This window comes from Piliocolobus tephrosceles, chromosome 1, assembly GCF_002776525.5.
Source record: "Piliocolobus tephrosceles isolate RC106 chromosome 1, ASM277652v3, whole genome shotgun sequence".
NCBI classification, from domain to species: Eukaryota; Metazoa; Chordata; class Mammalia; order Primates; family Cercopithecidae; genus Piliocolobus; species Piliocolobus tephrosceles.
This window is the reverse complement of record NC_045434.1, coordinates 100,765,668-100,777,268: the sequence shown is the minus strand read 5'-3', so window position 1 is coordinate 100,777,268 and position 11,601 is coordinate 100,765,668.

Below are 11,601 nucleotides of genomic sequence, written 5' to 3'. Positions count from 1 at the left end.
TGCAGAAAAGGCTTTTGACAAAATTCAACAGCCCTTCATGCTAAAAACGCTCAATAAATTCGGTATTGATGGAACGTACCTCAAAATAATAAGAGCTATTTATGACAAACCCACAGCTAATATCATACTGAATGGGCAAAAACTGGAAAAGTTCCCTTTGAAAACTGGCACAAGACAGGGATGCCCTCTCTCACCACTCCTATTCAACATAGTGTTGGAAGTTCTGGCTAGGGCAATCAGGCAAGAGAAAGAAATCAAGGGTATTCACTTAGGAAAAGAAGAAATCAAATTGTCCCTGTTTGCAGATGACATGATTGTGTATTTAGAAAACCCCATCGTCTCAGCCCAAAATCTTCTTAAGCTGATAAGCAACTTCAGCAAAGTCTCAGGATACAAAATTAATGTGCAAAAATCACAAGCATTCTTATACACCAGTAACAGACAAGCAGAGAGCCAAATCAGGAATAAACTTCCATTCACAATTGCTTCAAAGAGAATAAAATACCTAGGAATCCAACTTACAAGGGATGTAAAGGACCTCTTCAAGGAGAACTACAAACCACTGCTCAGTGAAATCAAAGAGGACACAAACAAATGGAAGAACATACCATGCTCATGGATAGGAAGAATCAATATCGTGAAAATGGCTATACTGCCCAAGGTTATTTATAGATTCAATGCCACCCCCATCAAGCTACCAATGAGTTTCTTCACAGAATTGGAAAAAAACTGCTTTAAAGTTCATATGGAACCAAAAAAGAGCCCGCATTGCCAAGACAATCCTAAGTCAAAAGGACAAAGCCGGAGGCGTCACGCTACCTGACTTCAAACTATACTACAAGGCTACAGTAACCAAAACAGCATGGTACTGGTACCAAAACAGAGATATAGACCAATGGAACAGAACAGAGCCTTCAGAAATAATGCCACACATCTACAACCATCTGATCTTTGACAAACCTGAGAGAAACAAGAAATGGGGAAAGGATTCCCTATTTAATAAATGGTGCTGGGAAAATTGGCTAGCCATAAGTAGAAAGCTGAAACTGGATCCTTTCCTTACTCCTTATACGAAGATTAATTCAAGATGGATTAGAGACTTAAATGTTAGACCTAATACCATAAAAACCCTAGAAGAAAATCTAGGTAGTACCATTCAGGACATAGGCATGGGCAAGGACTTCATGTCTAAAACACCAAAAGCAACGGCAGCAAAAGCCAAAACTGACAAATGGGATCTCATTCAACTAAAGAGCTTCTGCACAGCAAAAGAAACTACCATCAGAGTCAACAGGCAACCTACAGAATGGGAGAAAATTTTTGCAATCTACTCATCTGACAAAGGGCTAATTTCCAGAATCTACAAAGAACTCAAACAAATATACAAGAAAAAAACAAACAACCCCATCCAAAAGTGGGCAAAGGATATGAACAGACATTTCTCAAAAGAAGACATGCATACAGCCAACAGACACATGAAAAAATGCTCATCATCACTGGCCATCAGAGAAATGCAAATCAAAACCACAATGAGATACCATCTCACACCAGTTAGAATGGCAATCATTAAAAAATCAGGAAACAACAGGTGTTGGAGAGGATGTGGAGAAATAGGAACACTTTTACACTGTTGGTGGGATTGTAAACTAGTTCAACCATTATGGAAAACAGTATGGCGATTCCTCAAGGATCTAGAACTAGATGTACCATATGACCCAGCCATCCCACTACTGGGTATATACCCAAAGGATTATAAATTATGCTACTACAAAGACACATGCACACGTATGTTTATTGCGGCACTATTCACAATAGCAAAGACTTGGAATCAACCCAAATGTCCATCAGTGACAGACTGGATTAAGAAAATGTGGCACATATACACCATGGAATACTATGCAGCCATAAAAAACGATGAGTTTGCGTCCTTTGTAGAGACATGGATGCAGCTGGAAACCATCATTCTTAGCAAATTATCACAAGAAGAGAAAACCAAACACCGCATGTTCTCACTCATAGGTGGGAACTGAACAATGAGCTCACTTGGACTCGGGAAGGGGAACATCACACACTGGGGCCTATCATGGGGAGGGGGGAGGGGGGAGGGATTGCATTGGGGAGTTATACCTGATATAAATGATGAATTGATGGGTGCTGACGAGTTGATGGGTGCAGCACACCAACATGGCACATGTATACATATGTAACAAACCTGCACGTTATGCACATGTACCCTAGAACTTAAAGTATAATAAAAAAAAAAGACAATATAGTGTGCAATCACTTTGTGTTTTCCAGAACATATGTGGGCAGACTTTAAAATATTATGAAAATATTAATACAATTATGGGTATAAAAGTCTAAATGCACATCATTGAAATGAGAAATATGAAATTTGAAAAATAAAAATCAAAAGAATATTGGGTGGTACATCAATAGATAAGTTTAAAAGAAGTCAGCTAAATTCAGTCAATTAGTGAGCTGAGATATTGCTCAATGAATTCTACAATACATCACACAAGTGTGTGTGAGTATGTGTGTGTATGTGTATAAGACAGAAGAGGGACAGGGAAGGGGAGAAGAAGGCAAGGAGAGAAAATAAAATTTAATACACAAAAGAAGACATCGAATTCCATCAACCATCAGTACTTGTTATATACAAAAGTGCCAACAGAGTGGGGAGAGTAGGTAGGAAGATAGTTAACACATAATTTTTAAAAGTTCCTTTAAAGGCTCTGAAAAGGAAGCACAAGTCCTTAGATTTGTATTGTCTACCTAAAATAAGAAAGGAAATTTAAAATGATCAATACGTTGTCGTATCAGAAAGAAAGTTCAGAACACCAAGGATAACTCCATTGGAAGTTCTATGGGATGGGATGGAAGTAGAGGCTGCTAATGAGAGAGAGATTGTATAAGAAATAGTGAAGAACAATAAAACCGGTATAATTTATGCTTAGGCATAAATAAAGGTAGGTTTTGAAGAAAACAATAGGACCTTTGATTTTGGATTTAATGTATTGATGATCTTAATGTAGAGTAGGCTTTTCAATGTGCGGATACAGAAGATGGCAGGGAGTGGGAGGAAGAGCAAAATAATTGCTAAGGTTCATTGATTTACGTGAGAAAAATATAAAGAAAATGATTAACAAAGGCATTGCATAGAAGTAGCAAAGCTTATATACACATGTTAAAATTTCAAGGGGAACCATTTAAAAAATATTAATGAGATGTCAGACTTTCAAACCATTAGAGAAAAATAAATGTAAGTAGCTGCATGAATTCATCAAAAGACAAGAATAATATTTTTTAAAGCAGAGAAAGTAGAAAAAATAAAAGAAGTTGTTAAAAATGATTTAAACATCTCAGTAATTACAAATCAAGTCGATATCTAAAAACAATTTAAATGCTTAGTTTCAAACTGGGTTTTAAATAGCTCTTTTCTTTTGTTTAAAAGAGCATTAAACATTTAATCTTAGGAAATAAAATGACTCATTAATAGAGGTAACAAAGAAATAAAAGAATATCAGACATATGTCCAAAAAAAAAAAAAAGGTGTGTTAATATTGGTGTTAGGACAAAGAAAATGTTAATTGAATACATTTAAGAGGACATCTTAAATATCCTTTTAAAGAGGATTTTTAAAAAATCTATCACACTAGGAATATATTTTGTGCTAAGCCTATTTTGGCCTCTATAAAGAAGCAAGTAACAGATACATTTTCACAGGTCTATAAAACAAAGATCACAGTTGCCTTAAACTGAGATGGCAAAGATTGTAAGAAGAAGTGGTGGTATTGATGACATGTGAGAGTCTGACAGCTAAGTTTGGGGTATGATTGTTTTGAGTTGTGTATTAGAAAACTAAGGATACACATCAAGTAGAAAGTTGACTATAAAAGTCTTTGAATCAGTGTTAAATCTAGCTACAAGGTATAAATTTAAAAATCTCTAGTATAAAAACTGCATTTAAAAATGCGTGACAAAATGATATTTGGTTGGCGTACACATGTCAAATTTTTAACACTTAAGCAATCCAAGGACCAAGTTTTTGGGCATTCCAATGTTTTTAGAGCAGGAATTGAGAGAACACAGTGAAGCAAATGCAAAGATAAAAGTATACAAGGACATTCAGGAGAGTGGTGACAGTATGGAAAAAGTTACAAATTGCGTATTAAAGATGAGAATCCCAAATACTGCAGATAGATCAAGCAAGATGAAGACTAAGAATTGACTATTGTAATCAGTGATTAGGAAGTCATTGCTGACCTTGTATTAGAAGTCTTTTACAGTGACAAGAGCAATAGGCTTGCTTGGAATGGGCTCAAGGGGTAATATGAAAAGAAGCATTACAATAAATGAGGGAAGTGAAGTGTTGTAAGGAGTGTTGTTGTAAAGAAGAAAACCAGATTTTTATATAAAGCAGAGGGAGAGGCAGGATCAGCAGTGAGCTCAGCAGTTTTTTAATTTGTTTTAAGATAAGAGAAAAAGCTACATCTTTCACATAGATGTGAAAGATCATGCACACAACTAAAAATAAATAAAGGTAAAAATTGAAGAAATGGGGTACTTTAGGAAAATGGTGATAGTAGAATCTATCGTAGAACTGAAGGTGTTGCCTTTGGATAGAAGCATGAATAATTTATTTCTAATGAAACAGGAAAAATGTATATATTGTCATAAAAAACTATTACAAGGTTGTAATAGTGGTGGAAACATCTAGAAGGTATTTTGGCTGCTAGAATTTCTTTCATAAAGCAAGAGCTGACCTCATCAGATAAGAGTGTAGATTTTGGCGGTTTGTGAAGAAAGGACAGGGTCTGAAATGGTCATCTAGGAAGATGGCAGATTGAATGGAGAATGGAAAAACCTAATACAATTGTTGAGCAGCCGTAGGAGTATGTAAGAAGCTGGCAAACATTCTTCTGTATGTGAACAATGTGCATGATAGTGTGTTTTACACCACTAAGCTCAAGTAGGTCTATAGAGGTTCCAGGTATGCAGAGAATGTGAACTAGGATTGTGGTGTTACTAAGGGAGTTGAAGACATAGGTGAGGGATTGATTATAATGTTTTACCATGAAATTTAAGCTGGGTAAAGATACAAAAGAAGGTAAGAAATAAGAGAGGAATAATGTAATATAAGAGGGGCAGTAAACCTTAAGTTCTGGTTATTGGTGTTGGGATCTTAGAGCATGTAAGCTACTGAAGGGGTGGAATTAGAGAGGAATTGAAATTGACATTATGGAAAGCTTGGGCTTATTAGTAATGGTAAGTTCTAGGGTACAAATATGATTGTTGGGTGAGTTATCCATGTCAATATTTAAAGCATCGAGAGTTATGAAAGTAGTCATGTGGGACAGACAGCCGAAATTCTATGGGATGTGGGATGAGCCTAAGTGTCTATGATATTTGTTAGAAGGAGGATGACATCAAATTTAAATCTGTTGTTCCTAGGGATGAAGAAGGAACATCATTGGAGCTAGGCGTTTTGGAAGAAAAGAGATTGGATGTGACACAGAGGGTATCTTTCGCATCTCCATAGTATTAGGAGTAAGGAAAGTGAAACAGCTACCAGTTGAGAATCTTACAGGAGAAGCAGTATTCTTGAGGGTAGGGAGTTTCCTAAAAGCACTAATAATACAATAAATAAAATGTTTTAAAAAAGTGATTCAGATGATTTTATCAATTATTTGTTTCTGTTTAAGAACCACTAAATCTTAGGATTTAAAGTAGCAACGCTTTCCCCCCCCCCACCTCATAAATCTACACCCCAGCCAATAGGTTCCACTGATTTGGGACAGAAGTACTGATCAGAATTGGGCTTGCTCCGGTGTTTGCATTCAGTTAGTGAATTGGCCAGAGCTGGCTGGTTACTATGCTTTGCCTGGAAAAACCTGAGTTCTGCTCCATGTGTTTCTCATATCACTCCAGCTACCATTCCCTCTACCCATGGTAACGGCAGAAGATTTGAATTAACTATTCAGAAAGAAAGCATCAGTGACTAATAAACATATTACAAGGAGGTCATTTCTCATTACTAATCAGTGAACACACATTAAAACAATTAAAAGGTAAAATCTTATACATGTTAAGAAAGGTTTGTAAAATTCATTGTTGGTGAGCGGGATGGAAAAATATATGCTTTCATTTAGTTTCAGAGAGAGAATAAATTATTCCCCCACCTTTGGTAGGACTTTCAGCCATGTGTATCAATTTTTAAATTGAAGCTACTTTTTAATCCCAAAACTATTTTTCAAGGTATCAACCATAAAAGAATATTCATTATAAAATAATACTCACAGTACTCATAAAGACGTTTAAAGATGTTCATTGTAGCATTGTACAAAATATCACACATTGTAGGAAGTTAAATGTGTAAGTAAAGATTGATTGAATACAGCAATTCCTCATGCATCAGTCAAAGACTTAGATGTAAACAAGTGCCACACTCAAATTAAGTAACTGAACATATTTTAATAAAGGCATTGTTTACAATGATATGGGTATAAGTTTAGGAAAGCCAGAAAGGGAAATGTAGTATCCTGGAGTTTATAACTATGGAAAACTCCCAGTATCTCTTGACCTAATGGGAAACTCATGACAGCTGTATGTAGAAGGCCACCTGATAAAAGGTATGGCTCTTGGTGGGGGAAGATGGCAAACAAATAGATAACAAGTATGCAGGAAGGTGGGAAGTAAGTGTCTCAACTTTGCTTTTCTTCCTTCTGTATCTCCTGCCAGTGGCTTTCACTGCACTGACAGATACAATCAGAAGCCATAGGGCAAGGAAAGCATTGAGGATCAAGAGCTCTTTCAGGCAGTCGTTTTAGTTCAGTTTCCCAGGACACAGAGCAGTGTGGAGAAGAGTGGAGACTGGATCCGGACAGACGAAAGGAAGTTATACAGCATAACACACACGCCAGTATTCAATAGCAGAAAGGAGGTCCGGGTAAGTTCATACTTGTTTATATAGAATGATTTCTCCAAAATGGGTAAATGAAAAATTTTAATACCTGCAACCTAGTATTTTTAATATAAAATATACAATGTGACCATATACTTCTAAATCTACATATGTAATTATTTCAGTGAAAATATATACCTCAAATTGTTAACAATAGTCATCATTCCTGTAGCAGTAGTTAGTGGATATGGGTAGAAAATTGAGAGGGATTTTATTCATCTGGATTTTGAAGTTTACAATGAACGTGCATTTATGTATCAAATTTATTTAACAAATTTTAATTTTTTACATCAATAAAATTACTAAAATTCTATAGAGCAGTTGGACAAGGGGCAGGAGCAAAATTTATATTATGATAAATAATGTATCTTCTAATATATAAAATATAGAGAATCAGAATGAGGAAATGATGGAAGCCTGCTTATTAATTAATTATTGAATTATGAATTGAATTTAATTATGAATTGAATTATAAATTGAATTCAACTATCAATTGAATTATAAATTGAATTCAACTATGAATTAAATTATGAATTATGAGTTATAAATTGAATAACAAGAAATAGGTAATGAGGGTGGCTGCCACCAGTCTAATTCTGAGGTTTGAAAAGTTTTACAGTGGAAAACAGGTACATACATACTTTCAGTAAGTAATGGTGTTTAATTGTATTTAATTTCTCCTATTTTTTTAAGTGGCTGTTAATTTTTTAGGACATGAACGTTATTTGGACCTAAGTGTTTACTAAACAGGATTTATTTCTTTTGGCTTAGGAGTACTATGAAAAAAATCACTGAGATACTAAGGGCACGGTGAACACAAAGGTTGAAAACTTCAGATCTAAAGTATTAAAATCATTCTCGGGCAAATCAAAAAAGTTCTACGTACATATTTCTTTTTTTATTTCTTTTTTTATTTTTACTTTTTTATTATACTTTAAGTTCTAGGGTACATGTGCATAACGTGCAGGTTTGTTACATATGTATACATGTGCCATGTTGATGTGCTGCACCCATCAACTCGTCAGCACCCATCAATTCATCATTTATATCAGGTATAACTCCCCAATGCAATCCCTCCCCTCTCCCTCCTTCCCATGATAGGCCCCAGTGTGTGATGTATGAGTGAGAACATGCGGTGTTTGGTTTTCTCTTCTTGTGATAGTTTGCTAAGAATGATGGTTTCCAGCTGCATCCATGTCCCTACAATATTTCTAAAGATATAAGCATGTTAACTGTAAACTTATTCTACCTCTAGATTACCAAATGGCATTTCACTCTTTTACTATTTTTTTCTTTCTAATTTTTTCGGGCAGGCAATTCATTTACATGAACTCCTCTTTTATGTAATTTGTATCTAGATGAAATATTTTGGGACTTATTGAGTGTAAATAGAAAGAGCTAATGAGAACCCATGCCTTTCTCCCGCCATCCACTCAGTTTATTTCCCTAATGTTTGCTAATCACTTGTGATTCATTTGCAAAGAAAATACACTAATATGCATAGTCTAGCAGAAAGCAGGTGTTAAGCATTGTACTGTGAAATTATACTAGTTGATACCATGCACAGGAACATGAACAGAAATATAAAAAGAGGAAATTGCATCAGGTTGTAACATAGTGCTGAAAACTAGGAATCAGAACATGATCTGTGCCCCATCTAGCTACATGATCATGGGCAATCATTGACTGTTCTGAGCCTCAGTTTTGTTTTCACAGAGAAATGAATCAATCTAACAGTAATTGACCAGTTTCTTGAGGAACTTAAGGACCAGGATAAAATAATACGTAGTTGCAGTTACTACATAATCTTTTAGGTCAAATTAGACATACAGTTACTTAGATATATGTATAGCTACTTATTTTAGAAACGCTTGAGGATTCCAGAAAATTTTCAAACTCCTTAATTTGGCACAATTGGCCTGGTCTAGGATTTTGTCAATTAGCCATGACTTATTTTTGCAATTCTGACTTCTACCACAAACCGTACCAGATTATTACTAATTTAAATTGCAATGTTATGTAGTTTCATTTTTCCAGGCTTTGACTTTAATAAGTGATTTGAAATATATTAATGCGTGAAGAATATCTATATAAAATCTGATAATGAGTGATGGAATGTATTGGAAATATGAGGGAATCAAAATCTATAGGAATTCAGAAAAAGTGAAGATTAATTTCTATGAGAAATGAGTTTTATTTTAAAAAATGGTATCTGAACTAAACCACAGAGATGGGTAAAAGCTACAGCAGCAGAGACTATATGAGGGCTTTAAAACTAGAGGAATACCCTACGTGTGGAATAACTCAGGCATATGCATGCTTTCAAGACTTTATTAAATTTTTTCTTGCTAACTATGCCTTCTCTAATCTAGCCTATAATCTATTCAATTCCCAACTATGAACATTTGCTAGACATAAATGAGGTAGTCTTCAGCTCACAGGAATTCTTCTGTTCTGGGAATTTCCCCATGGTAGCCAAGTTTCTCCTCCCTGATATCACTCTCCCTATCCTCCTATGACCCTGGCTGATTGTTGCTGTTATTACCAATGAGTGTTGGTAGCAACAATTGCAGCTGTGCTGGAAACATTTTATTTACCAGATTCAACCTTTGCCCTTCTCCAGTCTGCCAATAAGATGGTCAAGGAGGAATCATAGTAGTTTAGTCAGAAGAAATGATGGATATTGAAGGGTATTTTTTCCCCCGAGATGGACTCTTGCTCTGTAGCCCAGCCTAGTGTTCAGTGGTGTGATCTCGCAACCTCAGCCTCCTGAGTAGCTGGCATTACAGGCACCCGCCACCATGCCCAACTAGTTTTTGTATTTTTAGTAGAGACATGGTTTCACTTTGTTGGCTGGGCTGGTCTTGAACTCCTGACTTCAACTTACCTGTCCACCTTGGCCTCCCAGTGTGCTGGGATTAAAGATGTGAGCCACCACAGCCCGTACTGGAGTTTTTAACTACTTGACTTCCTTACTGTATGGTATCTCTTAAACTTTGCTCCCCTTGGCGGGGGGGTGGGGAACAGCTCTTGTCAAGAGCAAATTCACTATAAAATTTTCTCTTCTTGGAATCTTTGCTTCCTTTCATCCCTTTAAGTAGATGGGTGGTAATGGCTCCGTTCTTATTACTGGTAAAGTTTTTATATTTTTCCTTATGGTACCATTCAGTTACTTATGTTAAAAGAAAATTAAACGACTCAGTTTCAGTTTTCACATGTACAGAGGTTAGGAGTTTTTACTCTTGTTTTTGCAAGAAGAAAACAGCATTCAAAGAATTGAAAATGTGTGACTTTTCTTGGACAAGGGAACTGAGGTTTTAGAGCAACTCAAAATGTGGAGACAGGTGAATCCAGAGTCATTGCCAACACCTGCTTACCTGAAACGGGAGTCAATGGAGTAAAAAACTGGTGGGACAACTTACATGGTCATGTTGATCAATTGTTGGAGGCTGAGCGTGGACTAATGAGAAACTATAGGAGCTGCAGTCTTACTGCTCTTCACACTTTTTTGAGCCCCACTATGAGCCCCACTGAGTTCTCCTGGTGAGGATCTGAGAAACCTACCCTCTTGCCTCTGGCAGGGGAAAGGGAAGAGCAATTTTATTTTATTGTTTAATGCCTAGAGCATTTTCCATAACAAACACCTTCTGAGAAAAAGGCTTTATTAGAGATTTTCCCAAATAGGGAAAGTCATTTCTTCCCATGCCAGCCTCCTACTGCTTTTCTATCTCATCAAATGAGGGCAAGGGGGAAGGTGGGGTGTTTTTTTTTTGTTTTTTTTTTTTTTGCAGGGGATGTGAAGGAGGACTATACCACTGGTGAAGATTGCATTCCTAAAATACAGGCCCACAGAAAGACTGAGATTTAATAATGAGATTATAGAATGCTTCACCCCCTCACCCATACACATATTACCTTCACATCATTAAGGGTCTAGTGTAAACATAGTGAATTACAGTTAAATGTGCTGCAAGACATAGACTCGGAAATGTTTCTGCAGTGAGCAGGTCTATGCAAACCTACCCGCAAAGGCCTAGGACGCTAAGGGGAAGAATAAAGACGCTGACAAATCCAGTTTCACAGAAAGAAACATTCGTTAATTGTAGGGACTTACAAACAGAAGCCACGTCTTGAGCAGCCAAGGGACAAGACGGTGAATCCCTGTCCGCAGACATAGGGTTTATATACCATATGGAAACTGCCTAAGGGCAGGATTTCTGGTAAGTAAATGTTTACAATAACACGAAAGTTGTTTTGACCTAAGGGCAGAATTTACGGGTATGTGAAAGAGAAATCTTAGATGCATTCCCAGAACTGGTGTTAATCAGAAGTCAGCATGAGGGATGTGAGTCTGAGAGGAAGTTGCTTCAGCCTCCACAAAGGTGAAGTTCTTAGGGAGGCCAAAGTGAGTGGCCAAGATTAAAATAATAATAAGGAAAAAAAAATCAGAAGAGTTTGAGGCTCTGACAACTAAAGCTACATAAAATATTAAACATAGCCCAACTCCTAGCCAGACTAGCATAAATAATCATACAAAATGTTTACTTACCTCAGTTCTTATTACCATGTACATTATGTTTGACTTGCAGCAACAAAAAATTACATAGCCTGTTAAACGATCGGAAAAAAAAATTAAA